This window comes from Corvus moneduloides, chromosome 3, assembly GCF_009650955.1.
Source record: "Corvus moneduloides isolate bCorMon1 chromosome 3, bCorMon1.pri, whole genome shotgun sequence".
NCBI classification, from domain to species: Eukaryota; Metazoa; Chordata; class Aves; order Passeriformes; family Corvidae; genus Corvus; species Corvus moneduloides.
In genome coordinates this window covers 59,244,179-59,268,126 of record NC_045478.1, presented here as the reverse complement: position 1 = coordinate 59,268,126, position 23,948 = coordinate 59,244,179, and the positions used below count along the sequence as shown (strand labels likewise).

The following is a 23,948-nucleotide window of genomic DNA, read 5'->3' as shown; positions in this document are numbered from 1 at the left end:
TACCAGATTATTTGCTTGCATCTACTCCCACCAAAGATTGCAGCAGTATTTCGAGTGTTTGCTGTGAACTTGGACTTCGTGTAGAAGTCTCTGAAAGTTTGGTGCTGATAGTGGGCTGTAATTCGTCATTGAGATGAAAATTAATGAGGTCAATCTACCATTCCTGGAAAGTTTTCTGAATGTGAGTGCTGTGGTTCTGGAACAATGTTGGCATTTAAGGAATATAGGTTCACATCAATGCCCAAACATTTGCAATGTGATCATGAGTATATCATGCATAGCTGCATTACACATTAGCTTACCCACTCCAGATGAGTGATTTTCTTTCATTCAATTTTTTTCTGTCTCGTCTGTTCCATATTAGGCTGTCTAGATGAGGACTCTCAGATCAATTTTATGCAGTATCTGACACAAAGATACAGTTTGCATCCTGAATGGGGTTTGCTGAGGCAAAACCATCTGTTCCAAACAATGGATTTAATTTTGATCTTTACAAAACTTTCAGAGGTACACCCAGCCTGTTTGTGGCACCTATCTATTAAACGTCGTCATTGCTTGAGGAATATACTCTCTTTTGGGATTGAAATAATGAAAAAGATCCTGAAAATGCAGTTCCAAGTAGCATACAATTTCATATTCTTCTTCCTTCTTCTTATCTCCTAGCAGGTACTTAAGGACTTTCAGAAATCTGTCTTCCAAGAACTTCCCTTCCCAAACTTCCCTTCCCAAACATCCCTGTAAATGTCACAGTTCCTTGCAGTGCCTGCTGGTGGTGTGGAGATAGGAACACAAGGGGCACAATAACAAGTTGTCAGGGAGCTGGGTGAAATTTTCCATGTCTTCTCCCAGACTTTTTAATATTTTTGAGAAACTCCTTTTCATTCAGAAAATGCATTATGAGAAATTTATGACAGGAAGACACCAACACATGAAATGGGCCACAAGTCACCAGCTTTTAGGGTTCCACAAAAGTCCAAAATCAGCCCTGCTCTGAGGGAAGCCTTATAAAGCAGTGCATTTTGCAATCCCAGACATGGTTCTTCTACAGGCCAAACCCTGCAGTTGCAGACCCACTTGAAGAGATTCTCACCACCCTCTTCGCCTTTGCTGCTTCTTCCTGTCCTCCTCCCCATGGTGGTGGAGTTCATGGTCTGCTCTGCTGTGATGAGTCAACTGTTTGGCTGGCTATGCTCCCAAGCACACTTGTCATAGTGCCTGCTTTCAAAACAGATAACTATTTTTTTCCTTTTTCTTTTAAAACCAGACCATTCCCCAGGTCTGGTTTGGAGTTCAGCCATCAAATTGTCACATCCAAGAGGAGGTAACTCCTATCAAGCAAGGAAGGAATCTCTTAACACTTCTCTGCTTTTAAAGTATTTGTGCCCTGGAAAAACACTCTGTTGTTAGATAAGAGGCAACCCAGAAAAGTCCATGAAAAGGGGAGGGATCTTTCAGGCCACACTGCTGTTCTAATAAAGCTATTCAAATTCATTATCACTACATGATACAATCAGTCCTATATAGTTATCAGGTTCTGGGGCTGTTTTCTTTTTCTGCCACTGACAAATAGGCCAAAGTAAACCAGGTCACTGATAAGACAGACCCCTGGGAAGATGTTCTGCCATGCTTGATGCATGGATAGGGCTTTTTGTTCATCACTCACATGATTTTGTCTTGCAGCATCTGTTTATTTTCCTTCTCCTTTCATTGCCAAAGTTTGAAAGCAGCCTGAAATAGAATAGGATTTATGCTACAATCTGCAAACCCTGAACTCTTTATTTAGGAGAGTCAAAGACTATAAGGCCGAGAAAGGCCTTTGGTATCCCCTTGTCTGACCCCTGCTACAACTGAGGCCATTAGCTTTCTCTGACTTAATTCTTGTTTGGTCTATCTACTGGAAAAACATCCAGTCCTGATTTAGGAATTGTGAGTGGTGGAGAGAATTCATCACAACTCTCCACGAACTGTTCTTATGGTCAATTACCCCATCTGTTAAAAAATTTCCATCGTACTTCACTTTAGATTTGCTGAGCTTCAATTCCCAGATGTTGGCTCTTGTCCTTGCTGTGCCTCTAACCCTAGATTTCTACCCAGAGTGAGCTCAGAGAATGGGATGGTAATTAGGCACATACATATATATCACTTAGAGACATTTTCAGTCATTATTGCCTCCTGAGCAGAAATGAGGTCTGAACAGAGTCACAAGGTTTTCTGAGAAACAGATTAAAATTTGTTATCATTCTAAATATATACATTTGTGGCATTTGAATTACAGGCATATGATTTTCCAGTACCTGTGGAAATGTAACTCCCGCTAGATGCTTTTTAAGGATGACTGGGTACATTTTAAAAGAGAAATGACCTGTTATCCAGAATTGCAGGATCCACTTTTGCCATTGCTGTCAGCTGAATGACATCAACGCATTTTATTTGCAAAGCAAATTCAGCACATATAAGAGGCCAAAGTAAATTCAGATATCATAGTTGTGATGCTACAAACTTATGAATTAGAGCTGATAAATGGACTTGACATCTGTTTCTGAAAGGTGCTGTCATGTTATTACAAGATGTTTCTATTATGTGATGACCCCTTCCCTTCCCTGAGGATGGTGACAAATGCTGTCCAGACCAAGATGGCAGAGCTAGATTGGAATGATAAGGCACAGCCAAGGCCCTACAATTTGCCTTTCAAACTGTTCTTTCTACCAGTATTATGTAACTTTACCCTTTCTAGGGGAGCATCCATGGAACCACATTTACTTCAGATGATGCCTTCTGATCTGGTTACATGTAGCATTTTCGTGAGAGCTGCCAGGGACCAGTTGCCTTGCACTGGGCTCTAGACTCTACGGGACCTGTGGTGCAGGGTGGAGAGGATGTTTCCTAACAAATGTGGGAGTAGGCATTTGGACCACTTTAACTCTGTGCATAATTGTCCCCAGGCAGGAAGAGCTGCTTTCCGCTTTGCTCTCTTGTGTTGCTTAGTTCTGCAAGCTCATAAGGCAGGGACAGATTGTGATTTCGATTGGGGACATTTTCCCCAATGTATTATGCCACCAACCAGTGAAGAACTGCCAAAGGCATGAGAAAATGCCTTGTGCCATGTGTCCACGCCCACACAGAGGAAGGAGAGTCCTTGGCCTAGGAGGGAGCTGTGGTGGGTTGATGCCAGCTGGGAGTTTTCCTTTGCGGGTGATGACTCTCGGTAGCTGTTTAAAATTAGCCCACACAGGGGGCAGTAAGGGGAGAACCTGGCCCACAGGTGGAGTCATGCTGACACTTCCATGAGGTCGAACTGGCTGCACCAGAGCCAATTCACCAGCATAGATGAGCAGACAGGCTGGTGAAAAGAACTGAATCCACATCTAAGTGAGGACAGCAGTAAAAGTCTGTTGTCACTTTTGGTACTCAAGTATGCTCCCCCCACTCTAACTGCTATCACAGTTTTTTTTCTTTCAATGCTATTTGGCAACTGTTTGATACTGCGGAAGGAGAGCATTTTAATAACAAGCAAATTGAAATTTAATTAATTTGCAAGGGAACCTTCTAGTTGTTCCAATAAATGATGCTAGATTGTTCATTGAGAGAAGATCTCAATGCCATATATGTGATGAGTATGTAGGGACAACTTATCTTTTGAAGCTGCAGTTGGTTGATTTGTGGGTTTTTTTGTCCATAGTAGAAATTAATACTACATATGAATGAACAAGAATAATAATTATGCTCTGCAGTTAGAAGTTCTAGTGTTTTTTGTTTATTTAATAATTTTCTGGAAAAGCTCACAGACATTGGCTCTCATTGTCCAAATACTTCATTTAGATTCCACTTTATAGCTGTCCTGAAATGTAACTGGTCATCTGGCCGAAACCAGAAGGCAGCCAATTAAATTCACAGGAAAACATTAATCTGAGCTGAAGAATTCATAGCACATGTGTGCAATCATTCCTCCTTTTACGTATGCTTTCTGTTCTTCCTCTGCTCCTGCTCCCCCAGCTCCCACCCCCCCGCTTCTTATTTCACCGGTCAAACGAGAACGTGCCAACTCTAACAGCACTGTCCGAGGGAAAGGAAAATTAACACCAGTTTTGCTTTTATGTGTTCAGGACTCAGTCCAACAGGGCCACTAGAGTGAATGTTGAGTTTTTCTCCTGCTTTTACCAAGCCTGGGACCTGGCCCAAGCATTGTGTTGCCAGCATGTATCAGCACACAGGGTGTGAGGACAGAGAACGCAGGAGCCAGGACGTGGGTGGCAATGAACAAGCCGTGGGCTGGAAGGGAAGAATGAGATGGAGAGGGAGGGCTTGCAGGAACTGAGGAGGAGGAATGGGGAAGTTGGGCATGCTGAGAGCAGGAACAGAGGTCTGGGATTACCAGGACATGCTCTCCCTGGGCCTGGGAGCTGAGCCTGGTCTCCTAACTTCTCTCCTGTCAGTAAACATCTGTGAACAACTGCTGGAGATGTAGGTTTATTGTCTCCTTCTCCTTTCTGTGTCATTTTGCAGGAAGTCACACAGCTCTACTGTGCACTTCAGCAGGGGAGAGGTATGCTGTGGCTGCAGGGAGTTCATGCTCTTCCAGCAAGCCAAGCTGGGGTCACCTTGATTCCACCTCCATCTCAGGACAAAAAGGGAGGTGAGGTTTTTCCAAGGAAAGGATTGCATCACAAAACAAACAGTTAAGCATTTACCATCTGGGAAATAAGGGAAAGGATGGTACTTGTACTCTCTCACTGGATGATAGTTTTGTTGCACGAGAGGGAGATAATCTCCAGAACTACTTCCATAGGTGTGGTGGAAGGTGGTAAATGGGTGGTAAAGAAAGTGGAAGAAGACTGGGGTTAAGGTGCCTAGTTAAATTGGCTAAAATTATTCTATTTATTGTCTATGCCACAATGCTTCTAAACAATGCTGAGTCCTGGGTTTCCAAAATCGAGAATCTAGCAGTTAAATAGATAATTGTGCATTCCCCTGTTAGCTGGGGTGCCTCACATGGTTCCTAGCCTGGACTTTTACAGGCACACAGGTGTTATCAAGAGACATGATTTGAGCTTAAGAGGCATTGTAAAAATGCTCCACACACTGGAGAATCAGATCCTGGCTGTTGTGGGGCCTCCGTTCTCTGGGCATTCAGATTCTCCTGTTTAACTGTGAAGAGTTACACTGCTTACAGGTAAAGAGTTTCACAGTAAGGCATTGCAGTTTGTCTCACGTAAGAAGTGATCTGTACGTGCATGGAAATCTGTCTCACTGTAATAAAGTGCACAGATATATAGACACATATATATGTATATGCCTCATACATTATTCATGAACACTGGATGAGAGATAGTAGAAAAGCTATACTATCCTATACCATCCATAAGGATCTATGTGAATAAGGAACTCTGCCATAATAAAACCACATTACATTTAGCACTTTTTAACACTCCAAACCACTACACACTTTCATTGACGGACAAAAGGAAATAAGGTTGAATGGGGAAATATGTTATCTTCTCAACACCAGAGGGAGCCCACCTGGGATATAATCCACTTACTGGCATAGGGAGTGTGTTCTTTCCTGAATATATGCTCCAAATATGTTTTTTGTCTCTGTCTTGCATTCGTGCACACACACACAAGAACACCGAGGTAATATCCATTCACAACAGATCCATGCCACTTACATGCATGTGTATATGTGTGTGTATAACCAAGATGCGCGATGTAGTGTGCTGTATGCTTTTTGTTTTGATTTGGTTATTTAATTCATAATTCAGTTGAGATCTGAGATACAAATGCTAAGTAGTTTTTTGGCTTGATGTCATACAAAGTTTTAACACAATGCTTTTGCTCATGGCCTCTGGCCAATGTGTATGCCTTGCACGTCATTTGTGGATGCTCTCAGGAAAGAATGTGCAGAATTGCATTTATTTTTTGGCATTATGTGTTGCGTGAAAGCTACTTTAATGCTTATTCTAGGCCAGCTATTCAAAAAAATGTAATACTACTTGAATTTTATAAACAAGAGTTTAAACAGGGCTGCTTAATGTTATTGTTACTTACATTTTACAATGAAGAGGCAAACATATGGATCATCAGAAGTCAAACTCGTCTTTTGCTTCCTAACGAATGTGTAAGTTACAGGTATGATGAAAACTTTTCTTACTGTTGTGCCCAATTGTTTCTGACAGAAAGCACACAAATTGCAAACAGATTGCCACTCTCATTTAGCTAGAAGTTTTGGTGCTGGTTTCAAAGGAAGCAGGAGGAAATGGAAATGTGAAGGATATGTGTTCATAGGACAAGATCTACCTGGACTGTAAGAAAGTATTAGGCAGGCATGGACATAATTTTCACTCTATAGACGTGAAATGCGTGTCAGTAAAAACTTTCTGACTGGTGCTCTCTGCAGTATTCCATGAAAAAAAAATGGGCTTAGCCATTGTTCTTTCTACACACAAAATTCAATGTTACAGCAGTTCCAAAGGGAGATGGCTGGAGAGGTAAATGCCTTGGCTGCCTGGTTTGTTAAACAAAGTGTGTCCATGGTCAACACCAGAAAACTAGTGTTTAGGAGGTGAGATGTGCACCTCAGTCTGGACATACTTTCTCCATTTCAGAAGCATTTCCCAAACTCCATCTCAGCTGCTGACCTGTTCCTGCAGTCTAGGTCCTGTCACAACTGGTGGCATCATGACTGCAATAATTTTGGAGAAATATCTCAGCAGATGCTAGAAACAGGAAGTTACCAGGTGAAACGTGCATATTCATTGATTTGTTCCTCACAGCTTTATCCTGGCAATCTTTTGTCTAGAATGAAGGAAAAAAATAATTGCTGAGGATCTTTGGGTTTAAGGCCTGCGATGCCCCTCTACTCACAACCCAAAGTGAGCAGCACCTTCTCATCTTCAGGTTTTGGCTTGCTCAGAGGAACACTGCTGTAAAATATAACAGAGGCTGCTCTAATTTACAGCTGTCTGCACTCTTCTTAGCAACCAACAGGCAGGACTGCTAGCTTTCCCATATGTTTTTCTTCCTCCTTGCAGCCCAGCCCTTGGAAGAAACAAAGGCTTGAAGGAAAGAAAGGGAATGGCTTGGAGTGATCCTATTCAGAGTCATTTTGTTCCCCCTCAAGCCAGCCAAGAGCTCAAAGCAGAAAGGAAGGCTAATAACAGTACCAACTTGGTCTGGTGACGTTGGAGTGATAAATACCTGCAAAATTGCAGTAAATGCTGAGAGTTGAGAAATATTGTGAGGGATGTATGAAATGAGGAGTCCTTTGAACACAGGGAGTGATGGAAACACAGGAGGCTGTGGACCATTTGTTTGGAGAGGAACAGATCATGTACTAAATTATCTACTAGACATAAACTCTAGCAACAGTTGTAAAATGCCAGCTTTTAAATTGATTTTGTAGTGATTTTCAAGTGTGAGTATAATTAGTTCTGTAAGAAGAGAAAATGATATAAGGAAACATTGTGCTGAAGTACAGCCTTCAGTGACTGGGGCTGGATACCTCTGCTAACTCAAGATTATTGGTTTAGAAACAAATACTTCTTTAGATTTTCCTCTGAACAGGTGAAAAAATCAGCTAGAAATGATTGGAATATTTTTTGTGTAGTGTGAAAAGGACAAAGAACTCATTTTTTTCACATTAAAACATCCCTGACTTCAGGAACTTTAGTCGTGATTACTTCAGGTGAAGTTTATTTTATTATAGTTGAATGTGAAGATTGCTGAAAGAAATCTCATGGGAATGCTCATTACTGTCTGATCATCTAAGTACTTTTAATCCAAGCAGTTTGGAGTCAAATGAACAGCTAAACATTTATGTGCTTCTTCTGAATTTCCAAGTTGAGTATGCCTGACATTTTGTAGAATATTATTACATTGATTTTTTTTTTTTTGATGTTTAATGGTTTTACAGTTTCCCAGCTTCCTGTACTCCAGACTTCTTTTCTAAGCAGCTATTGCTGCTCTCTCTCTACCTCCACACAGAATTCTAGGAGCAAATGGCTTAAAATCTCTCTAACAAATGCAAAGCCAAACACTGTAATTGATTTCAAGAAAAGGAGAGAATTCCATCAGGAGATCCTCATCAGTGATTGGTTTTAAGGACCATGTTGAACAAGCAAGTGTCTGGAATGAAACAGATGTAAATTAACCTGTACTTAGGCAAGGGAGCATTGCAGATGATCTCTGGAGAACCCTTTGATTCTTGAAATATATTTTACCATTCTAAAATATAAATAGAGAGTAAAATTGTAAGATTTTTTTAAAGTATCATAATTTCTAGGGTTTGGTGGCATAGCTAAAAATCTGTTTGGAGACACGTCACGCTGCTATATTGAATGCGTTTTTTGATTTTTTGGAATAACTGCTGAAAAGAATTTTTCACTTGATGTTTTTATATAATGATGCTGTTGCCACCTCCATTAAGTCCTCTGGCACTTTTCCAAAGAAAAAGAACCTTTTCAATTTCCAAAGAACCTTTGGTAATCAAGCACAAAACAGCAGAGGTCTTCCTCTCACTCAGGCTTTGCTGGTGCTTACCAGGTGCTTGCACGATGAACAGAGTTACAACACAGTCTGAGAAGGTCTGAAAGCCTCTCAATTCTGGATACAGAAGCTGTGCTAAAACACAGCTTCAGAGCTTTATATATGCCAGAACAGCAAATGAACAGCCTTCAGCATTTTTTGTGTGAGGGTTCAAGTCATATCAAATCAGAGGGGGCCATCAAGAGAGGATGCACTGGCTATTAGCAAAAGGGAGTTAACAAGTGATGAAGTCAGGAATGTGCTGATGTCTTTAAGCTGAACGAGGGGGATAAAGTGTGGGAAGTCACAGCTTTCTAGAGACGAAGCCACTGTTGGGTTAATTAATTGGGGTGGGATGTCTGCACATTGAGGGGAGGAAAGGAGCTTCATTTGGTACACGTCTAAGTTTTGAGCAGCAGTTACAAAAGACTGGAGCTAGGGGAAGGACAGAAGTGTTTGGTACAGCTCAAACTGGCAGGAAGCCAGAAAAACTTGTCAGATATTTGTGAAAATAGGTTGCAGCTGCTAGGGCTAGGAGTGCTTCACGGTATAAGCAGCACTCTGGGACTTAGCGAGAGCCCACACTGTCCCCACAATTTCTGACAAAGCTTGTCTGCCACAGGTCAGGTTTCATAAGTGAGGACTGGGTTTGATAAAATGAAATGCCACACAGCAGGCTTGCACAGTGTGACATCTCCTTCTGGCCTGACAGTGCCAGGTGAAGAACTCTGAGATTTCTTTTGAAGACAAACCGTATGTGCCTCCTCCTCTGTGCTTGCAGAATATGTATCTTCTCCCTGACATTTAACTCTACAGCAACATCCAAGCAAGCAGTTTCCCATTTATGGCAAATCAAGAGTTGATGTCACTGCAAGCAATGTGCCATGATACCAGGAAGGAGTAGAGATGACTGCTTTGTTTGAACAAGAAGTAGTGGCCATTCAACTTAAGAAATTTTAAAAGGCTTGGTGCTTGTTTTTCTTCCAGTGCCATACTCTTTCTCATTCCTCCTCTTCCCTTGTTCCTTTGTAAACTTTACACTGATTAACTTTATCTCAGAGCTTAATTTTCCTGCTAAGTTTGGGGGAGGAAAAGATAGTATTTCCAAAACTAATTTCTCTGACTGCCTAAATACATATTTAAAAACTTACCTGTCCGCAGGATTGATTTGATTAACCATCCTAAATATATTAGATACCCTCTACCTCCAGAAAGAATATTCTTATGTTTTGGGGAAAAGGATAATTTTGGGAGACAAGACAAAAAGTCACCAATATTTGGAGGTGTTTTTTTGTGTTCATCTTGCATAATAATATCTGTTAGGCAAAAGATTTACAAATGGCATGACTTTGACTTTTAACAATTTAATATAGTAATACTTATAACTTTTAATGTCCCCCCCTTTTTTTTTTTTAAATTTTTAGGTGCATTAAGATGAAAATATTATTTTGTGGAAGTTTCAGTGTGTTGTCCTGGACTCAGGTAAGCACCACTACAGCACAGGTTTTATCCTTCCTCCTCTCAAAAATGCCTGTTCATTTTTAAGAGGAAAAAGGAGAAGAAAGGAAGAGTGATAGTTTGCTATTGTTGTTTTGCCCTCATCTTAGTCCACAATATTAACATAAAGCAGTGTTGTGCTTATATAAATACTGGTATCTATATGCAACTTTCATAGATTGTGCAAGGCTGGAGTCGGCAAATGTTTATCATGAATGGCTATGTCCATCCTAAGGGTTTCCATCATCCTGTGAAATTAGAACAAAGTGTGCTGAAGGTAAAGATCCTCTTTTCCTGTTTTAAAATACAAAATGAGAACAAAATAAATCAAAGGGACAGTTGCATTTTACTGTTTTTCAGTGCTCACATATTGCAACTATTTATTAACATTTTATAATATCCTAAATATAAGTCAGGAACTTTACAGGCTGTGGAAATGAGTCCTTGTACTTGTGCCTCAGCTGGAATGTATCACAATACCTGATTCACACCAGCTGAAGGTCCCCAGTTTTGGATGAGGCTCAGATGTTTCACCTCACCCCTATGTTTGGCCCTGAGAGCTACTTTGTACATTTATAAACTTATCTAAATGTGACTAATGACATTTCCACATGCCCATCAATGAGTGTTTTCCTTCTCTCTTTCAAACCTGCTTAAAGTGGAAGAGACAAAAGTCCGGGAGAAGGGCTGCCTGCCTTTTTTATCTAGCCTGCCAAGGGGCACAGACAGGAGAATGTAGATGGAGCTTCTCCTCCCACTTTCAGGACAGAAAATCAAAGCAGATCTAGATGGAGAAGCAGAAGAAGGTGAAAAAACTTCTTTTCCTTTCCTCCTTTCTTTATTCCTCTTCCCTTTTTTAAACATCTAGTCTCCTTGAACTGAAGAACTGATGTTTTTATCTCCATTTTTTTCTCCACTCCATCATGCAAAGAGTTATTCCAAAATCACTTGGCAGCTGTAAGACAAGCTATTTCCTAACCCTCAAAATAACTTTTGTTTTGAATAGTTCCCAACTCCTTAAAAATGCATCCACATGTATGCATGTTTTGCATGGGAAAGAAAACTTACAGAAGTAAATATTCATGGTTAATGACTATTAAAATCCTGCTACAATCATTATTAAATTTGGGCTCATTCTGTGTGGAAAGCCGTATGTATTAATCAGTATGTATTTGTGATGTAAACTGTGCAAACACTAAGGAAAGAAGCAATCCTAACCCCAAATTTCTACCATCTAGACAGAAAGGGTGAGTCTGTTAGACCCTCAGGTTCAAAATAGGGAAGGGAATATTTTTCCTTGCTACAGTCTGAAACGGCCTTTTAAATACTTTTTGGCTACCAGCCACATAAACAGAAACACCAAGGCTGGCATACACAATACAAAATAAAACCTTGGGGGTGCAATTTGCCCAGTTTTGTTTGACAGCCTCATTTCACTAACCAGCTGAGGGTCAGTGTATGTTGTTGAACACTTCTATTACCTTTCATCTGCTCATAGGCTGCTTGAGCACAGACTTGCCAGGGGCTTTCTTCCTAGCACTGGTCCGTAGTAAGTTCAGTAACTTCCTTTACACTGTGGTTGTAACCAATCCTTGCCACTCTCATAAAAACAGAGACAACTTTGGTATTCACCTCTGAAAATTCACTAGAGGGATTACAGCAGGAGAAATGATACCAGTAAAATAGACCTTGGAAAACAAAAGACGTCCATACTTGGTGAAAACCAGGCAGTAGCAAATAAGGCTGGCCTTTTTTTGCATCTTGACATAGCATTTCTTTTTTTTTCCAAAGCATGAAAAAGTATGGATAATTCTACCAACATTTCCATAGTAGAAAGTATCTCTCCTCTTCAGGGCATTAAGTGGAGAGATTTCTTGCTGGACAATGAATGATGCAATGATAAAAAATATTTGGAAATTGCTTATTTCTCAACAGTTATCTTTTTCTTCTTAAACTAACTCTTCCTGCCTAAAGAGACCTTGGGGATTCCCAGCCTTCCTTCCCCTTTGAAATGGAGCTGTGAAAAGCTGTTGTTTCTCTCCTTCCCCTGGGTTTCTTAATGTCCAAGTCCTATCACCCTCTTCCCCTTCGTGAAAACTGAAGAATTTGAAAAACTCCACACTACTCAAGGGAAGAGAGAGGCTTCCACGTGTGTCAGGGTCCTCTTCACAAACATATTAAAAAAACTACCTTTATTGCTGATTTCAGCAGATCTCCAGCCTACAGAGTGTTTGTTTCTAACTAGCTCTTCCCAATTCACTAATAAATAAAATGTACTCCTGTAATGCAAATGCTACTGAGTCAGTAAGTACAAAGCAATAGACAGTAGAGGTAACTAAGAAAACACAAGGCCAGGAAAAGGAGTAAAGTGATCAGCAAGTATTTGACTGTGATGCATCACTAGACTGGAAAAGTTAAACCATTTGACCTCTGGAGGACTTTTCCAACGTGAATTTATCCCATGACCCTAAAAATATTCAGTTTTCTCATCCTGCAAGATTGCCCCCAAAATAAAATGCCCATTTAATGTCTTCTTTTTCCTGTAGTTCTCAGAAGTCAGCACCTCTGCTTGCTCTTTTCTTGTCTTTCCAGCGCTGAAAATACAGCAGTAAAACCATTCCCCTCTCTGCACATAACTTGGGCAAGGACTGGATGCTTAAGGAAGATAACAGATTTGATGAAGAAATTCAGAAACACAAAACTGACAAATGAAATAAACAAGTTTATCGTATTTCCTGTATGAAAGCATAAAGAGGAAAGTTTCAAAGGAAACAACTTTCAAGTGACAGAACATGTAAGAACATGTGATTTAAACGAGTTTACGAAGTAAGATTTAAATACAGGCTTTTAAGTTGGCTGGATGATCTCTACTCAGTTCTTTAAAGATTCTGAACTGTTTTGTTCAATGACAGAAATGATTTAACTTTATTAATAACTTTATTATGTTAGTTAAACAAACTGAAACATAACGAAATAGATAAAAAGAAGAAAAAGAAAACCTCAACAACTTAAATCCATCAACACCCAGCAAAGAAGCCCCAAATTATCACTCAATCTGGGTCATTAAAACTAACATCAAAATAAATTAGGAAATAAGCAATACAGCTATCAAATTAAGACCAGGCCTATTATCAGTCTCCCTTCTTTGAACTGTCTTTTGGTTATGATGATTTTGTCTCCTGGAACTGCATCAAGCAGTGGGATTACACAACAGACACCAGGAGAGCACTCTTGACAAGCCAATTGTGGTAACTTGTCTTTCGCAGAAGCTGTCTTTTCAGAGCTCCATGGACTACTAACACAAACCACAAAACTGGTCTATTTCAGTACTTCTTAACTTGTGAAATCTATCTTACAGAGAGAGGACATGAGAAGATGAGGCATGAGAAGATGAGGCATGAGAAGACAACAGCACGCTGTGAGGGACAGGCTGACCTTTCCCTGTCTTGTGACTGTTTAGGATTATTTCAAATGGGAAGATGTTTTGGCAGATGCTGGGAGGATGTCATAGGTCCTTTCCAGTGCTGGCTACGTAAAGGCAGATGGGATCTGCCCTTGCTGTTCTCCAGCTGGAATCACCATTCTCCTGCTGGTAGGCAGGCTTCTTTCAGGAGTTCTAGTGGCTCATCCTGTGTGAGCACTTGCCATGAAATGGGCTAAATAAGCAATCACACAGATGTGAAACTGCCCATCTTATTTTGGCTGTCCTAAGTAGTTATGGGTGAGGAGAGGGCCCTGGACTGTTTGCCATCCCTTGTGTAGGACTGAGCACTGGTAGCAGTGGGGGGATGGCCAGGATTTGGGACTAGGCTGGAACTGTCATCTCTGTACAGAACAGCTGAAGCTGTTCTGAGGCTGAAGGAGGAGTGTCTGCAGTATTATCAGTTGTGATGGGGAATTTGACTGACCCTCATACAGACCTGTTGCAATTCCAAAACAAAAATTTAAGTATTTCAAAAGACTGGGAGATTTCCCAGCTAGAGATAAATCAACAGCTAAAAAGAAATCCAGAAGACAAAACAAAAAGGAAGGAAAAGTATGCAGTTCATGAACTCTAGCTTTCACAGCCATTGAAATTCTCTTAGAATATATCTTGGATCTCTGTTCAAAAAAAAAAGACAGTGCTGGCAAATTCTTTCTACTAGTGGATCTACCATGAGCTACGAAATCTTCGGCAGATGTGGGCACAGTCTCTTTAGTGACACCTTGAACTTCTTTTTCCCAGGAGGCCCATGGGGAGATTGAGTGACAACAGAACTCCTGACTCTGGATCTCCTTGGTCTCTCCCTAGTCTCTTGCAAACAGCTCTCAGTGTCCTTGGTCATATCTGCCTCTAGACCTATGAACAATGTGCAAGCTATGCAGCTTTCTCTAGTTGGCTTCAAATGTGGTTTCCTTGGTTATTGCCTATTTTGGGAAAATTTCTACTAAACCAAAACTTTGGAAGATGTTCTGTTTTTATATTAGAGCATATATGTCTGGGATCTTCTCCTCCAAACAGCAGAATGTCGACACTGAACACCCGCATTCCTGTAGGAGCCAAGATGGTTTTATCTGAGTGACAAGGTCCAGGGATGATGGTATGTTGCCAGGTTATGTAAGGTCCAGTTCACATATCCAATTAAAAAGAGGGCTTTTGTCAACAACTGACCACTCAATGTTCATTTATCAGTGAAGATAAAAACTAACGAACCAGAGAGCTGACAATCATCTTTTCATTTGGAAGGCACATTGCACTGGACAGCCATTCTTCTGGAATCTCTCTCAGTACAGAAATGCTACTCTAAAATCTCTAAGATGAATGCAGTTAAGCGGTAAATTTATATCACCCTGGTGTATCATTCCTCTCAACATGTGTAATGTTCATTTCCTCTCCTGGAACCTTGATGTGCAGCAGCAGGTTACACAGCCCTGGCTTCTGTGAACCCATTGGCTTCACTTAGGATACATGTCTTCATTTTCAACAATGTTGTCATGTTTCTTCCTAATCCAGGCCACTGTGTCTGCTTATTAACTAATAGGAGGTATTTCCTTAGGACAGTTCTTGTCTTCATTAGTATGTTTGCTGGTTTATCTCAGACCTGCCAAAATAAAGAATGCATAATAAATTTCAGAATAAAAGCCCTGGACTTTTTAAAACTTCGTTTTTTAATGAAGAAGTAATATCTAAGTTTTTGACCTTGTCCGTTCCCTCTTGGAGGCACAGTATGAGCATGCCAAGAACTGGAACAAAAACAGTCATTAACTAATTAAGACTTAGTAACTACAGTCCGTGAATGAACTCAGAATAGACACCTCTTGCGTCTATCTTCCCCTCCAGGTGCCACACTTCTGTTCTGAGCCCAAAAACTGAATGGGTCAGGGCAAAATTTAGCCCTCAGCAATCTCCATAAAGGGGCACGTGCTAAGACCCATGTGAGTAACATGACAGATGGCATTTAATCTTTCAAATGCTCAAGCTATTACAGACACATCATGTCATAAAAAAACACTGATAAACTAAAAACCATCAATGGGAAAATATAGTAACTAGGACATAGAGGGTTTTAAGGAGAAATTTTTTAAAAAAGCTGTGGCAGTTCAGTCCTGTAGTCCTTTTCTAAAAGGCACTCATCTCATAGCCAACGGAAATGTCACCTGATGGAGGACTGTACACTCCCGTCTGACATCAGCAGCGTTCTTGATATTTATAGTCCTGTAAATTATGGATACGCAGCCATTTATCTATCCTGGAGTAGATTCCAACCTGGCGTGAGCTCCCTGGGATTGCAGCTGGGTAGACTTGGCCCTTTTTCTCTTATACAGATCTTACTCCAGAAAAGCACTTAACTCTTAGGGCGAGAATAATCTGATTATTTGTGCTGGAACCTTCATGTTTGAATTTAGGCATGTATTAGACTTAAAGGGACCTCAGCAGGGATATGATTGTTCAGCTCACTTTTATTGATGAATAAAAATACATTTTTTCCTAATTACATCTGAAACTTTCAGCTTTGTATGCAACCCCTTTCCTTCTGCTTTATACTGATACTAGCATGTAAGGGCAGCTAGATGTCTCACTAGAACAAACTCTGAAAAACTTTTCCTTTCCCAACAAAGGTCAGCTAGAATCTCTTTGTTACTAGCTGTATTTTTCCCCCAATTCACATCTTCAAGCTTCAGAACACATTAAAAAAAGTCACAGAGAGACCCTCTTGAACAGGATCACGAATAAGTAGAACTGCTCCACATGCATGTAGCTTGTTCTGAAAAAATACACATAGGGAAAAATCACCTATTATTATTTGCATTGTTTGATTGTTTCAGTCCATTTTGTACAGCATTTACCACAGGAAAGAGAAAATCTCTCGGAACAGAGAGCAGTCACTATTTTAAGTGAAGCTGTGTGCGCTCATGATTTTTTCTCAAAATATCTTCACTGAAAAAGGACCAGCATTTTCCATCTTTCTATTTACTAAAATCGATATTGCATCAGGTTTTAGCAGTGGGTGCAATTATGTTACTTCTTTACAAGCCAGCCAGCATGATCCTTATTGACCTTAAGACATAAATATGTGGGCATTAAACAACCTAACAGCCTTGAGAAGTGGTTTCACCCCCAGAGAGTCACACTCTAGGATGGATAATGAATAAAGAACTTATCAGAATCTTTGTAACATATTAGAAACATTCTCCAGATTACCTATAAAATTCATTAGAGACTAGTGACCTGCACTGAAGCCTGATAAGACAGAAGCTCAGGAAAGAGTTGAGAAAAACATGATCCATCAGAGTCATGGAAATCAAGGGTTTGGAGTAGAAGCACATAAGTCTAAGTATATAGATAGGGAACACTGCTGTTTGGAAAAGATAATGAAAGGGCAAAAAAAAAGGAACAGAAAAAAGTCTTAGTTCTTAATTCTGCAAATATCCAAAGTGAGAGCTTCAGCACTGAATTGTATAGTTTGTAGGCCATATCTTTGTTGATAAGTAAAAGAGGGTCAGGAATCCAAACATTATGTACAGACTTGTGTCTGCCCTGCCCAGGGCTCGCACAGAACATGACAATTCTGTGGATCCCCTATGGCCCTAAAATACAAATGTCCTTTTGTACATGCTTTTTCATTTCAGGCATCCAAAATACTGTAATGGACACCTAACTGGTGCTTTAGAGCATGAAAGGGAGGGTGGGCATGGTACAACCTGAGGTGTTTGGGAGCGGTCCCTGGAGTGAAGAGCTGACAAAACGTACCAGCCTACAGCCTAGGAGAAAGATCTCGGGGGCAGTTTAAAACCTAAATGAGGGAATGAGAAAGCAATTAGTCAGTATGTCTGATCAAAGGCCTGTCTTGGCCTTGTGTCCAGCTGTTGCTAGTTCATAATATGGTCATTCTTTCAGAGACCTCTCATATTTGAGTGGCCTGCAATAAACTATTAGTTTAGATCTCTAACTAAGAAAGAAGCCAAGTGGGGTTTTGTTTCTGTAGCGTAACTTTGCCACCACAGAAGGGGAACATTTGCATTCATCAGCCATCATATACATGAGTGGGACTGCCCTGGGATCAATGGGAATACAGCATTTTTGCACAGATTAGGTGTGGACCTAAATGTTAGGCAGATGGTCAAGGCAGATGGCAAGATTGCCCTCTTAAAGTAAAGAAAGAGAGGGGTTTCATAGGTCTTGGGCTGGCCCTCTTTAAAGAAATTCAGTACCTCTCTGCGATGTCAATGGAAGGTGAAAAATTCATTAGCGTTGGTTATAGAAGTGTATGTCTGGAAGCAGATGGAAATGCCAAGAAAGAAAGCTTGCAATTGTAAAATGAATGAAAATTAGAAGCTGCAAAGAGATCATTAAAAGCACAAAATGGTACTGTTTATATGTAACTGTAAAATAAACATAAAAGTGCCTAATTAATAAGATTTAAAATTATAAACTGCAAAACAAAGAATAATTTTTCTGCTTCGCATTTAAGTAAGAAGAAAATCCATCTTGGAATCATTAGTGGTGCTTAGAGTTCCTGTATTTCATAGTGAATTTTCAGCTATGATGATTAGATGGCATTGCCTCATGTGGTTTGAGGCCTCTGAGCCTGAAAAATATATTTGACTTACAAATTAATCTTTGTCACTGTAAGAATAATTTTGATTATCATTAATGAAAGCTGTTCTTATTACAAGCTACCTCTAGAAATGGGCTTTTGATAACAATACCAAACTTCACAATACAGGTAGTGAAAATAGATGCTTGGCACCATTAAGAAGAAATAAAATTAAACAGAACTGAGATCCAAAAGCAATTTTAAAACCAAGTGGGATCATGATTTTGGAAAACTGAAACTACAAGAACCCCTGAGCTGACCAAAACTTTAATTACAGCCAGTTTCCCCTGCTTTTTACTATGTTTCTACCAGTGGTGCTGACTAAACATAGAGGGGCAGTGGCTTTCCTCTGAAATTCCTGTCCTTCAGCAGTGTTGCTAATGTCAGTCCAAATGACAAAATTTTATTTCTGTTTCCCACTTTCCTTGCAGAGACTGAGTGAGCCTTTCAGGTATTAATGAATTTCTTAATCTCTAGAGTTAATTTCTTTTCTGCTCTAAGTAGAACTTCTTCCACAGAAAGTATCATTTTTGAGAAGCAGGAAATAGGAGGGGGTCATTACCAGCATATGCAGCATATAAGAGTACCCTGCAGGCACTGTGACATCAGGAGAATTCAGGTTGGTGTAAGTGAGGCTCTAACTGCATGTACACCAAACCAAAACAAGCCAGAACTACCACAGAAACCTCAGTCCTGAATTGTCCTGTCCCTGCTGCTTGATTAAAAAAATAATAATTTTTTTTAGCTTTCTGTTGCATCTGTGGAACAAAAGGTAGAGATGTTCTTGGGGCATGAAAAAGTAGAACAGGACTTTCTGTTTTATTCTTAGCTGCGACCTCAGCTAATGTTGGCTCAAAATGTTTAAGTGAATATAAAATAAAGGCCTTGGTTTTAGCCTGCTCTGTTAGAAGCCAAATTCGTATCTGCCTGAGTATATGGAAGTTCAAAACATTCACTTGAGGCAGCTTTACCCTGTTTTTTTCATCCTTCCCTGTCACAAATACACTCACTAAATGAAAAGGCATACTTTTGCTGCCAGTTTTCACAGTTATGATTCAATTTTCACACAGCTTCCAATGGAAATCCAGGACCCATTTCCAAAGACATGAAGTAAACAATGTTTGCCTCAGTGTGTTGCAAACCTAAGTGGTTAATGCATTTAAGCAATGACTTTGGGATCTGAATTAATTCTCACCTTCTCCACAAACAAATATCTGTAATACAGCACAGGCACTGCCACTAAGTGGAGGGAAGCGTTGGTGAGTTCTGTGATGCCATGGCATTCTTTTAAGGGAAAAATAGGAAATTAATAGGAATTCTTGACAAGCAACATGACAACTATTTCAGTGCTATTTCATTTATTTTATAGAATCATAGAATCATAGAATGTTAGGGGTTGTGAGGGACCTTAAAGACCATCTAGTCCCAACCCCCCTATCATGGGCAGGGACACTAGACCACTAGACCAATTTGCTCAAGGCTTTTTCCAGCCTGGCTTTGAACACTGCCAGGGTTGGGGCATCCACAACTTCCCTGGGCAACCTGCTCCAGTGTCTCACGATCCTCACATAAAGAACTTCATCCTAATACCTAACCTAAATTTCCCCTCCTTCAATTTGTACCTGTTACTCCTTGCCCTATTGCTACAGCTCCTGACAAGGAGTCCCTCTCTGGCTTCCCTGTAGGACCCTTCAGATACTGGAAGGTTGCTGTTAGGTTTCCAGGCAGCCTTTTCTTCTTCAGGCTGAACAGCCCACACTTTCTCAGCCTATCTTTGTAGAAGAGGTGCTCCAGTCCTTTTACCAACTTTGTGTCCCTCCTCTGGACTAACTTAAACAGTTCTATGACCTTCTTATGCTGGGGACATCAGAACTGTATGCAGTACACCAGGTATATCAGCTTGAGGTTTATCAGAGAGAAATTTATCAGCTTCTGAGAGAAATCAGGGATATTTATCACCTTAAGAAAAGCTAAATTTGGCTAAATTTGTATCTCTAAACTAAATTCAGGCTGTGACATCAGGAAAGATACTGGCTCATTGATTTTATATTCCTTACGGTGCTCAGTTTTCGTTTTGCAAAATATGGTTTTCTGATGTTGAAAGAAACAAAGTGCATAATTTTCAGTTCGTAATTGTCTGATTCTTGTTTTGGCATAAACAACACTAAGAAAAAGTATTATATAAAACAGTATTATATACAATAAAAATATACTGGCCAAGCCACGTGTGGCTTTCTTACAATGAAGTTCCTTATGTGAATCCCTATCTGCTAACAGAAATGGGAGGAATCTTCTGACTAGAAGAAAGACAGAACTTATTCCTGGTGTTCTTAAATTATTCCTATGAGCAGATGAAATGTGACCTTTAACATGTTTTAATTATCAGGATATTGATACTGCAGTTTTTGAATCTGCTTTGCGTCCAAAGTCCTGAAAGAGCCTGAATCCTGCTAAAATTTCACGGCATGCAGATAGCAAACAGCCAGGATCCAGCCCCTGGGTTCAATCTCTATAGCAGGTTATCCCACACACAGCTGCACCGATGCAGCAGTAAGAGTTCCAAATCCTAATCCAAATGACATTTCTGGATATTTTATGGGCATTAACTAATTTGATCCTCACATTTCTTTCATTGTTTTCAAATTTAAATAATTACCATTGCGCTCATTTCACTCTTAAAATCTGTGTTCTGGAAACTGTGTTTTTTGAGCTCTTGTAGAGTTTTTTAAGTCTTTCAAAAAACTGCCAGAACCGTAAACCTTACTTCCCCCATGCCACAGCTGTGTACCGTGACTTCATGGCAATCCAGCCTGTTTCCAGGCCTAGAGCGTAACGCTGACATATATTTTACAAGAAGTTAAACTCTCTTTCCCCAGTACCTCTGCCATTCATTCCAGATGACAGACAGATGCAAAACAGCTTCAAACTTGTTTTATTCTCAGTCATTGGAGCACACTTCTCAGGATTTGCACAAATGATCTGTCTTGGGTTAAGAACATCTGAGGCCCAAACCCACTGCAGTAGCCAAGGACATGCTTTTGGCCATTGCTGAAGACTACTGAGTACTTTTCAGAACACCTTTTTACACCAGGTGCTGTAGACCCTCCAGCTGGCTACAAGAGAACTGCTGCATTACCCAGAGTAGTACAGGTGCTGTACAGTAACCACTCCAGGTGAGGTCCCTGAAGAGTATGTTCAGCTCCAATGGCATGATCTATTTAGAGACTTAAAAGATGCAGCTGTGCATCTTGCAGTTCTAGAACTAGTACGAGTAAGCCCTAGGGCATCTCTGTATTGACTGCATGGGGAGGAGAGATCCTTAACTTTTTTCTTTTAGTAAGTATAAAGCAAATTATAAACAGTAAAGGGATATTGAGGTAGTTTCATAAGTAAGAAATTAAGTAGACTCAAGGGTAGAGCAAGATGAGTCACTGAGTCCTGATACAAATGTCCATCACTCCCTGCAATCTGCTGCCCCTGCAGCACAGCTGCTTGGTCTAGCCCATCACAAACATATGCCTAACACTGAGAAACAGTGAAGTTTGCATATTGTTTTGGTGCTTGTTGCAGAAGTTGCAAGATAATGATTTAAGACAATAACTGATATTTGTGGTCTCTAAAAGGCCATTTCCTAGCCTCTGTCCCTTGAAGGGCATGACCATACCTGAGTCTAATGTCATGCATGCCCTGTTGTGTGAGAACACACTGGTGAACTCAGTTCAAAATTCAGATAATAAGTGTCATTCTTTTTTGAAAAATTTACCTCTATTTTGGTCTAGAGATTTTTTAGTAACCTGTTTTTTGGGGCAATAGCAAGCATAAGATTGGTAGCAGAGGTTTGACTGAGGTCCCAGCCACTTGTAAAGTTTTCTGGCGGTTCTTTCCAATATGCCATGAACTATCTTTTTTTCTGTCACATATACTCAGCCACATTTACATTTGGGTACAGCACAGGCCAGTATACTAACATAAGTAATTTCAAATTAAGTCTCTCAGTCTTTTCTGGCTCTATAGTATAAGTTCCAACGCAAAATGTACAGAACACCCACGTAACCCATGGCTTTTAGATCTCAAAGTAAATGTTTTCACATAATCATGGATTGCATCCAAGCAAATGTCTGTAAGATGACATTTCTGGAAGCTTTTGCATCTTTACATTATATTTAGTTTACACAATATACTGTACAACTGGAAAAAGTGGCCATATGAGCCAGACCAACATTTGACCTCTTGCAGAGTGCCTTTGAGAACAGGCTATTTCTCTACCCTCCTCTACGCTAACACCTTTTACATCAGACAATTTCCAAATCAGGAATTTCTTTGAAGTTTCTGGTCTTTCTTCCATAGTTTACTTTTCAAAACATCACAAGGCTAGTGGAATTCATGTATTCATATGCTGGGGGCCCCCATGCAACCCAGTCTGGATCTGAGTTACCCTCTCTTCTTTACATCCACCTTCTTTTCCTCTCTCTGTGAAGCACTCCTGTTTCAGTCTGAGTCACAGAGAGTCCTCAGAGTTTCTGGGTGGAGTTGAAATTTGGTTCTCCTGTCCCTACCATCATGCAGCCTTTGTCCTTGAGGCACCATCCACCCTGTTTCTCAACAGAGCTCAGCATGGCCTTCATGCTGGAGCACCTTTGGTGTGAAGGGAGAGGTGATGCTTGTCCCTGTAAAGGCCCACAAATCTACACAAAATTGATCTAAAAACATTTAGGGGAAGGTAACCATGACATTTCTACTGGAAATGTACCAAAGGACAAACTCCAGTGCCTTCTATCATCTGGCTTTCTAATACTATACATGCTGTTTCCAGGGCTTCTGTGAAAATAGTGAGTGAGCTGTGCTCTCTGTGGGAATGGCTGCAAGGAGGGCATAACAGGGGAAAATAATTTCCTTTGGAAATTTGCTTTTGAGTATCCCACGGAGCCTGATCCAAAACCCACTGCAGGCATTGGCAGGCCGGCCAGAGAGACTTTAATACTCTTTGTATCAGTCTTCAGCCTATTCACACATCAGCAAAATTTTTTTTTTTCATGTTGCTAGTTTTACAGAAAATGCTGTGGTGCCATCTGGGAACAAGAAGAGGGAATGTTTTCATTTCGTGAGCATAGGTGAGTGGATTTTTTTTGTTTGTTCATTTTAAAATGCTGTGAAATCCAAAGATGCAATAAGGACCATTTTTCTCTGGGCACAGATGACTGAAAACACAGCTTAAGTTTTTAACTTTTATCTTTTGTTTTTAATTTTTCCTGTATTTCTCAAATACATCATTTAGTGAGAATAATCAAAGAGATGGGGCAGAGATCTCTGTCATTTTCAGTTTGGGCTATTTTCAGTGCAGTACTCCCTGGCTTGCACAAAACAAAATGTCTTTCTGATGGGAAATGTGACTTCTTTTGGTCAAAGGGAGGAGAAACATAAAAAATGGATGAGACAGCAAATAGCAGATATGAGAAGGTGAGTGACAAACAAAGAAGTTAGCTTTCTAAGGAATAAACAGACTATAGTGCTTCTCAGAAGAAGATTGTGAGGGCAGCATGCAAAACATGACCTTTTTTTTACTTGGTTTCTATATCAGATATTCATGCAGGTCACATTTCTTTCTTCATGCTTGCAAACTGATTCTTCTTGAAATGAATGTTACCTTCCCGTGTCAGTCATTATTTTGTCCTCTGTCTTTTCATTGCCAGACTCAGCTGCTCCCTACACAGTAGCTTGTGGGACAAGGTCCCAGGTAGCAAGGTGTCAGTTGTTCCAGGAATGGCTCAGAGAAGGAAGATTTGTGCTACGAAGTGGGTTCTTCAATGTCCCATAAAGATAAGGCCAGGCATCATCCTCCTCCTCAGAAACAGC

General features: G+C 40.3%; 1 long non-coding RNA gene across 1 annotated transcript; it reads left to right on the top strand.

Moving 5' to 3' along the window:
* The first annotated feature begins 4,512 nt into the window (after nucleotides 1-4,512).
* On the top strand, nucleotides 4,513-12,951 carry LOC116440710. Its single transcript, XR_004238740.1, has 3 exons — nucleotides 4,513-4,633; nucleotides 9,945-10,002; nucleotides 12,610-12,951. It is a non-coding gene; the product is annotated as an uncharacterized LOC116440710 (long non-coding RNA).
* Nucleotides 12,952-23,948: the final 10,997 nt, after the last annotated feature.